Consider the following 8,957-nt stretch of genomic DNA (forward strand, 5'->3'; position numbering starts at 1 on the left):
CCGAATTCACTTCCTGTTTATGGTTTGAAGATGCAGACGTGCGATACTAATGTCTCTCATTTACCAACAAAAATTGCTGCTGAAGATAAACAATTAATTCACTGATGTTCTTCACCAAAGCAGAGCTAAACTGTTTTACACCCGTGCAATATTGTGGTGGAATACAAAAAAGAAAAAGAAGATCATCAATTGATACACAATTTAAAAAAAAGAATCACGAAACATATTAGAACGTCTGAAATGATCAGACAACAGAGCAGACAAATCACTATGATGGAAACTGTTGCATCAGAAGACGCCGTCATCTACCTGCTGCAGCGAGCGCTCACTCACCTGGAGAGCACCGGCAGCGCTGTGAGAGTCATGTTCTTTGACTTCTCCAGCGCCTTCAACACCATCAGGCCGGCGCTGCTGCGAGGGAAGCTGGTGGACGCGGGAGTGGATGGACATCTCGCTGCCTGGACCACTGACTACCTCACTGACCGTCCACAGTACGTGCGGCTGTGAGTCAGAGGTGGTAGTCTGCAGCACGGGGGCGCCCCAGGGCACCGTCCTCTCGCCCTTCCTCTTCACCATCTACACCTCGGACTTCACCTACAACACGGACAGCTGCCATCTCCAGAAGTTCTCCGATGACTCCGCCATTGTGGGCCGTGTGTCTGAGGGGAACGAGCTGGAATATCGGTCGGTCATCATGGACTTTGTGGACTGGTGTGAGCGCAACCATCTGTGCCTCAACACCAGTAAGACGAAGGAGATGGTGGTCGACTTCAGGAGAAGGACACTCCCATATCCACCAGTGAACATCCAGGGGCAGGACATTGAAACAGTGGACAGTTTCAAGTACCTGGGTGTTCACCTCAACAATAAACTGGACTGGTCCCACAACACCGATGCTCTGTACAAGAAGGGCCAGAGTCGCCTCCACCTTCTGAGGAGGCTGAGGTCCTTCGGAGTGTGCAGACCTCGACTAAGGACTTTCTACGACACCGTGGTAGCCTCTGCTTTCCTCTACGCTGTCGTCTGCTGGGCCCCGGGCAGCACAGAGCGGGACATGAAGAGACTGAACAAGCTGACCAAGAGGGCCAGCTCTGTCCTGGGCTGCCCACTGGACTCTGTGATGGATGTGGGTGAGAGGAGGATGTTGACCAAGCTCTCATCCATCATGGACAACAGCTCCCACCCACTGCACCGGACTGTAGTGGAGCTGAGCAGCTCCTTTAGCACGAGACTCAGACACCCTCAGTGGAAGAAGGAGCGCTACCACAGGTCCTTCATCCCCACTGCCATCAGACTGTAGAACACTACTGTGTAGTTGTTATTATGTGCAATATTTATTATCTTGTTCTTGCACTTTCGTGACTTTTGCACTCCTCTGTTTTTTGTTTTTGTTTCTAAGAGCCCTGTAATGTTAAATTTCTCCTTTGTGAGATTAATAAAGTCTATCTTATCTTATCTTATCTTTTTAACAGTCCAGCTGGGACATGTGAGCATCATGAACACACTGATTACAGATTTTCTTTTTCTCCACTGAAAACAGCAGCTTCTGTAGCCAAACCTTCACTTTAAACCAAGACAAATACAGACATGTTCAGATTTACACTTTAGATCACTTCTTATTGTATGTTTCAGGATCTTTTCTGCATCAAGACTCTGAAAATAACTTTATTGAGATAAACAAACAAGCGAAACACAACAAAAACTGTTAAATACAGTGAACTACTACTGTTACTACGTCTATAAATAAAACTCCTCCCGTCCTGTGTGAAGTACTGTTCAAACAGAGCTGCTTTTATAGGACAAGTTTCAACAATTTATATTTTATTTGATCAAAAATGGTTCTAAAAGTCCTGAAATATTTGCTGTCCTGGTTGTTTCTTTTGGGAGTTCTGAATCTTTCTGTCCTGTTTCCTCTTTAATAAATCAGATGTCAAAATATATTTCATTCAAAAACACCAAGCTCAAAAATATCTTGTAGTCCAGCTAAAAACACATTTCTCTTCCAAAGTTGTACTTAGTGTTTGACTGAAACAGCAAAGATGAGAAAAATATGACAATAAGTGTGTTTGGAACACACAGTCACTACTATTAGTCCTGAAACTGCAGCAGTGGATGTTTAAAATCACACATCTGTTCTTTACAGCCTGGATTCATTCTGGAGTTATTCCATATAAAACAACCAAGCAAAGATCCTCCAGAAACTCCTCAGAACATCTGGTTCTCCAGTTGTCGTAGGTCTACTCTAGAACTTTCTCCAGTTGTCGTAGGTCTGCTCTGGAACTTTCTCCAGTTGTCGGTAGGTCTACTCTAGAACTTTCTCCAGTTGTCGGTAGGTCTGCTCTAGAACTTTCTCCTGTTGTCGGTAGGTCTGCTCTAGAACTTTCTCCAGTTGTCGGTAGGTCTGCTCTAGAACTTTCTCCAGTTGTCGTAGGTCTGCTCTAGAACTTTCTCCAGTTGTCGGTAGGTCTGCTCTAGAACTTTCTCCAGTTGTCGGTAGGTCTGCTCTAGAACTTTCTCCAGTTGTCGGTAGGTCTACTCTAGAACTTTCTCCAGTTGTCGGTAGGTCTACTCTAGAACTTTCTCCAGTTGTCGGTAAGTCTACTCTAGAACTTTCTCCAGTTGTCAGTAGGTCTACTCTAGAACTTTCTCCAGTTGTCGGTAGGTCTACTCTAGAACTTTCTCCAGTTGTCGGTAGGTCTACTCTAGAACTTTCTCCAGTTGTCGGTAGGTCTACTCTAGAACTTTCTCCAGTTGTCAGTAGGTCTACTCTAGAACTTTCTCCAGTTGTCGGTAGGTCTACTCTAGAACTTTCTCCAGGGGACGTTCTCCTTTCCTGCTTCCAGTCTTTTAGTCTCACTTAGAACATTCCAGGTCCTTGAAGTCCATAGAGGTGGGTCCAGATTTGTCACTTTTGAGTCACAAGACAAAACTCTGATGACACTGATCACTGTGATTGGTCCAAACATTGATATCAAACATGTGAACACCAATGTGGATTCTCCATTTTTTTCAGCATGGTGGTGGCAGCATCATGATATGTGTTCCCTGGGGGTAATTTTGACTCTTTTTGTGGAGATTTTGAGTCTGGGGTACTTTTGCTTGTCTTTTTCTTGTATATTCAGCTATTTTTGTGGTTATGTAGGGTAATTTTGTGGTGGTTTTATCCTTTTTTTGTGGCTTTTTTGTGGCTTTTGTGATGATTTTGATTTGTTGTGGTAATTTTGGCCCTTTTTGGCATTTTGTTCTTCTGTGGTAATTTTTCAGCTTTTATTTATTTATTTATTTTTCTAGCTGTTTTCATGACAATTTTTTTTTACCAGAACTCAGATGTCTCTCCTCCTAAATGTCATGATTCTACCTGCTGGACTGATGAAGTTCTAAAAATGTCCATTAAAGTGACAAATCTGGACCCTCCTCTGTGGAACTCTGGAAATATTCCCAGTCTGAAGGTAGAACTCTGATCATTGAGGAATATACTGGAGATGAAGAACCAGATGTTCTGAGGGGTAATTTTACTTCTTTTGGTGGAGATTTTGTGTCTTTTTGTAGTTTAGTCACCTGTTTTGTGGTAGTTTTGCAATTTTGCCTTGATTTTGTCTCTTTTTGTGGTAGTTTGGAGCCTCTTGTAATGATTTTGTGTCTTTTTCTGGAAAATTTGCATTTTTGTGCTGTCTTTGCATCTATTTGTGGTAGTTTAGGCCTTTTGTGGTCATTTTGCATCTTTTAGTGGTGATTTTGTCTTTTTGTGGTGATTTTTGGTCTTTTGTGCTGATTTTGTATTTTTTGTGGTAACTGTGGCCATTTTGGGGGGATTTTAGCTCTTTCTGTGGTAAGTTTTTAGCTTTTTTAATTATTTTAGTTGCAGTTTTTATCAGAACTCAGATGTTTCTCCTCCTAAATGTCATGGCTCTATCTGCTGGACTGATGAAGTTCTACAAATGTCCATTAAAAAGTGATAAATCTGGACCCTCCTCTGTGGAACTATGGAAATATTCCCAGTCTGAAGGTAGAACTCTGATCATTGATGAAGGTACTGGAGATGAAGAACCAGATGTTCTGGTTGGAGGATCAGTAGATCTTTAGAAGGATAACCAGTCAGGTGTCCTCCTCAGCAGCAGTTGCTGGCCTCCTGAGTCTGTTTGTCTCCTCCCAGCCACAGGGGGCGCTGTTGATCTTGGTGCTCTGAGCCCGGCCGTCCGTCGGCTCGCCCTGCATGCCTCCTCCTTCACTGGCCAGGCGCTTGTGGATCTCAGAGGCCATGGTGAGGAAGGCCCTCTCCACGTTATCGGAGCTCTTAGCGCTGGTCTCCAGGAAGGGGATCTTCAGGGAGGAGGCCAGGTCCTGGTGGAGACGAAGACAGAACCATCAGAGAGGAGAAACATGGAAGTATGTTTCAGAGGGAAGCATTAAAATGTTCTAGACGTGGTCTCACTGTGGGAACAAACTTTCTGCTGTGAACCGTTCAATGTTCTGTTGACTGTTTTAAATGAACAGTAAAAACTCAGCACACGAACTCCAGACATGAAAACAGAAAGATGTACATCTACACTCTCAGTTCAGGAATGTTTTTAAGTGACTTCCAGAAGTCTGTAACTCTGATACCTGATGGAAGACAGATGCCGTGTGCATTTTCAGTCTCTTTGTGGATGTTTAGTGTGTCTTTATGTTAATTTTGTGTGTCTCTGTGGTTGTTTTCTGTCTATTTGCAGTAGTTTAGTGTCTCTTTTTGGCCATTTTGTGAGTCTCTGGTCATTTTGCATCTCCAGGTTGTCCTGTTGTGTCTCTTTATGGTTGTTTTTTTGTTTTTGTCATTTCATGTGTCTTTGTGGTCATTTGTGTGCCTTTTTGTACTTTTGTGTTCATTTGTGAATATTAGCTGTTGTTTCATGTCTTTTTACCCATTTTGTGAGTCTTTGTGGTCGTTTTGCTTCTCAGTAGTCCTGTTGCATCACTTTATAGTTGTTTTTTGTGTCTTTATGCCCATTTTGTGTAATTTTTGCAGTAGTTGTGTCTCTTGATCGTCATTTTGTGTCCATGCAAATGTTTTTGTCTCCTTGATATTGTATGTGGTTTTGGTCATGTTCTGTCTATTTGTGGTCATTTTGTGTAGATCTAGAGTTTCTTTTCTCTGTTGTCATTTTGTGTTTCTCTGTGGATGTTTTTGTTTCTTTGTGTCCATTTTGTGTCTTTAACAGTTATGTGTACTTTGACCATAATTCTGTGTTTCTTTGCTGTCTTTCTGTGCCTCTTTGTCGTCACTGTGTCTCTTTGTGGTTGTTTTGTGTTTCCTTGTCTATCTGCGATTCTACGCCATTATTCTGACCAGTCCAAACTTCACATAAGAATCTGAGAAGAACAAACCAGATCTGATGAGCTGAATTAAAGGAATCTGGAACTAGAATCACGAGGAGTCAGAATTAAACTGTCGGATCTGAAAGTGGAATAACAACCAGTCAGAGTTCAGCTGCAGATATTCTCAGTGTGGTCTGTAGAAAGACGTGAAGGTAAAAGTGGTGTCTTTAGTCCTGCAGAATGAAGCCTACAGCAGGAAGACTCTGATTGGCTCGTTGCTCTGAGTCGCTGTTACCTGGGCGGTGGCAGCATCCACCACTTTCTTACTGACAAGGTCAGACTTGTTTCCCACCAGCAGCCGGGAGACGTTTTCACAGGCGTAGCGGTCGATCTCATCCAGCCACTGCTTCACGTTGTTGAAGGACTCCTGAGGACAGGCAGCAGGACCACCGTTAAACGTTCACACCTTCTCCTTCATGACGTTAACCCCAACCCTAACCCACACTGACCTGTTCAGTGACGTCGTACACGATGATGATCCCGTGAGCTCCTCTGTAGTAGCTGGAGGTGATGGTTCGAAACCTCTCCTGACCTGCCGTGTCCCACTGACGGTTCACCAAGAGAAGAACAATCCAGAATATCATCCTCAGAACATCTGGTCCTCCATCTCCAGTAACTCCATTAATGAGCAGAATTCTCTCATCACATCATGATGCTGCCTCCACCGTGCTTCACATCATGATGCTGCCACCACTGTGCTTCACATCATGATACTGCCACCACCGTGCTTCACGTCATGATGCTGCCTCCACCGTGCTTCACATCATGATGCTGCCTCCACCGTGCTTCACATCATGATGCTGCCTCCACCGTGCTTCATCATGATGCTGCCTCCACCGTGCTTCACATCATGATGCTGCCACCACTGTGCTTCACATCATGATGCTGCCTCCACCGTGCTTCACATCATGATGCTGCCTCCACCGTGCTTCACATCATGATGCTGCCTCCACCGTGCTTCATCATGATGCTGCCTCTACCGTGCTTCACATCATGATGCTGCCTCCACCGTGCTTCACATCATGATGCTGCCTCCACCGTGCTTCACATCATGATGCTGCCACCACCGTGCTTCACATCATGATGCTGCCTCCACCGTGCTTCACATCATGATGCTGCCTCCACCGTGCTTCATCATGATGCTGCCTCTACCGTGCTTCACATCATGATGCTGCCTCCACCGTGCTTCACATCATGATGCTGCCTCCACCGTGCTTCACATCATGATGCTGCCTCCACCGTGCTTCACATCATGATGCTGCCTCCACCGTGCTTCACATCATGATGCTGCCTCTACCGTGCTTCACATCATGATGCTGCCTCCACCGTGCTGGATGGTGGAATGCTGTGTTTGTGATGATGTTCAGGGATGTAAAGCATGGTGGTGGCAGTATCATTTTGTGGACCTCTATGTTCTTAGAGGGCCTGTAACTCTGAACAAATTCAAACTTTGTATGACTTCTAGGGCTTAACGATTTTGGAAAATAATCTAATTGCGATTATTTTTGGAGATATTGCGATTGCGATTTAATATGCGATTATTTTTTCAAACTACTATTCTCATGTAAATGTCATTGATCACAACCAATAAATCAGTCTGTTTCATAATAAACTGTCAGATTTATTTAAAGTGCAAATTGCAACACTGAAGAAAACCAAACGGTGGCTGTACCTATTTAAAACTTCAAGTCTTAATCTTTCACGTTGAATAAAACGTGATGTAAACATGTGGACTGCACTTCTTACATGCAGTCTGAACTTAACAGTACAGTCTATACATGAATAAATTATATATGCAAAAATAAAACTCACTGATTCAGTAACATTACCCATCTGAAAGTGCAGGAATAATAAGAACAAATGTCAGCTTGAACATTTTAAGGGAAATCAAACTCCCAGTGCAAAATAAACTACTGTATGTTATTATGAAACACTAAAGGAAATACAGCATTATATTCACTCAATAACAGCTGCACACAACATGCTAAAGTGCAAAATGAGTATGGCTCTATTAGTCGTAAAGTTTCTTTGTATAGTTCTTTGGAGCTTACATATTTTTGGCGAGGAATACCAGCATGTCAACTTTGGCTGGTTTTAAAGATGAACGAGTGCAAGTCACGATATTACCTCCAGTGCTGAAGAGACGCTCTGATGGAGCACTTGTGGCAGGGACACAAAGATACTTGCGGGCCATGTTGCAGAGTCGTGGAAAGTTAATCTTGTGCACCTTCCACCAGGCTAACGGGTCCTCTTCTCCATCAATGGTGGGGGTCATGAGGTAACTGTTTAACTCTGCTTCAGTGGCATCTTCAAGTTGCACAGGAGCAGATGAAGAAGCCGCAGCAGCCTTGAAAAAGCTGCCCAGAGATTTCTTGACTTTTTCACCACATGGCACCGCACTTGGAGGCCTCGGAGTGGCTTCGATCCGAGCTCTCTTCTCCTACCAAATGAGAAAAAAAGTTAGTTCACAAATAAATATAAAGTTTGTTTGTGATGTCATAACTACATAATTTAACTAACCTGGTTATGTGTACGCCTTGCTGATTCCAGCATTTCGTTCTTGATTCGGGTCTTAATAGCTGGAATGTTGTCGGCAGTGATGTACTGGGTTTTGAACCTGGGGTCCAGAAAGGATGCAACATCCAAAAGCTCCTGGATGCTGTGGTCACTGTATTTCTCATTGAGGTAACCCAGGACCTTAGTTTTGATTGACCTGGTCAAGTTAGTGTCCTCTTGGTCTTCAGCCAGCACTGATGTGGTCAGAAGGTTAAGAACTGGTTTGAGGTAAGAGATGCTCACATATTCCTCCCCAGAGAGAGCATCTGTAAATTCTAGGAGAGGATGAAGTGCTTTGTGGACAGATTCTAAAACCTCAATATCCTGCCAGGTAGGAATGAGGGAGCGTGCATATCGGTCACCTGACAGAACATGAGTAATAGCTTTGAGCTGCTCTAGCACCCTGGCTATCATCATTTCAGTAGAGCCCCATCTTGTTGGGCATTCAGTGATGAGGCTGTGCTCAGGAAGTTGGAGCTCCTTCTGTGCTTCAGTCATTGCTGCCTTCTTCTTCCAGCTGTGGGAAAAGTGCCCTACCACCTTTTTGCACAGCGCGATTGCTCTTGACACCCTGTCATCTTTGAGCGCATGTCCTGTATAAAGAAAAACAGGACAGTACTTTAGGCGGCGGCGGCGTCGTCATCATCATCATCATCATCATCATCGTCAGTGGTGGAATGTAATTACTTACTTACTGAACTTAAGTATTTTTTGTGTAATTTACTATTAACTAAAACTAATAAGCATTGCATTTACTTTTTTTTTTTACTTTTATCCATTTTAAAACAGTATCTACTACTTTTTGATTGTGGCTTAAGTGCAAAGTACTTTTTTCCCCAAATTAACTCTTTTGTTTTGTTTTGTTTTCATACATGCAGAATGTAAATAAAACCTTGTGCAATGATATGGTAATCTATCAGTAAATGCAGTCTGTGCTAGTAATATTTACTTAATATACAATATAAACATTCATTTTCTTTTCTATTTCACGTAGTAAAAAAGTGAGTATTTCATCCACCACTGACCATTAGTATCATCATCTACTAATA

The 8,957-nt window shown here is 43.2% G+C and overlaps 1 long non-coding RNA gene and 1 pseudogene across 4 annotated transcripts; one reads left to right on the top strand and one right to left on the bottom strand.

Moving 5' to 3' along the window:
• Nucleotides 1-2,266: 2,266 nt before the first annotated feature.
• LOC127536728 (uncharacterized) lies at nucleotides 2,267-2,891 on the top strand. 4 transcript variants are annotated; one of them, XR_007945852.1, is made up of 4 exons: nucleotides 2,267-2,366; nucleotides 2,432-2,563; nucleotides 2,630-2,728; nucleotides 2,762-2,849. It is a non-coding gene; the product is annotated as an uncharacterized LOC127536728 (long non-coding RNA). The 4 variants fall into 4 exon arrangements; XR_007945853.1 differs by having other exon boundaries at nucleotides 2,273-2,333; XR_007945854.1 differs by having other exon boundaries at nucleotides 2,285-2,399; nucleotides 2,630-2,761; nucleotides 2,795-2,891.
• On the bottom strand, nucleotides 2,561-6,493 carry LOC110972275 (ras-related protein ORAB-1-like; annotated as a pseudogene).
• Between the last annotated feature and the right edge of the window lie 2,464 nt (nucleotides 6,494-8,957).

Source organism: Acanthochromis polyacanthus, chromosome 13 (assembly GCF_021347895.1).
Source record: "Acanthochromis polyacanthus isolate Apoly-LR-REF ecotype Palm Island chromosome 13, KAUST_Apoly_ChrSc, whole genome shotgun sequence".
Lineage (NCBI taxonomy): Eukaryota > Metazoa > Chordata > Actinopteri > Pomacentridae > Acanthochromis > Acanthochromis polyacanthus.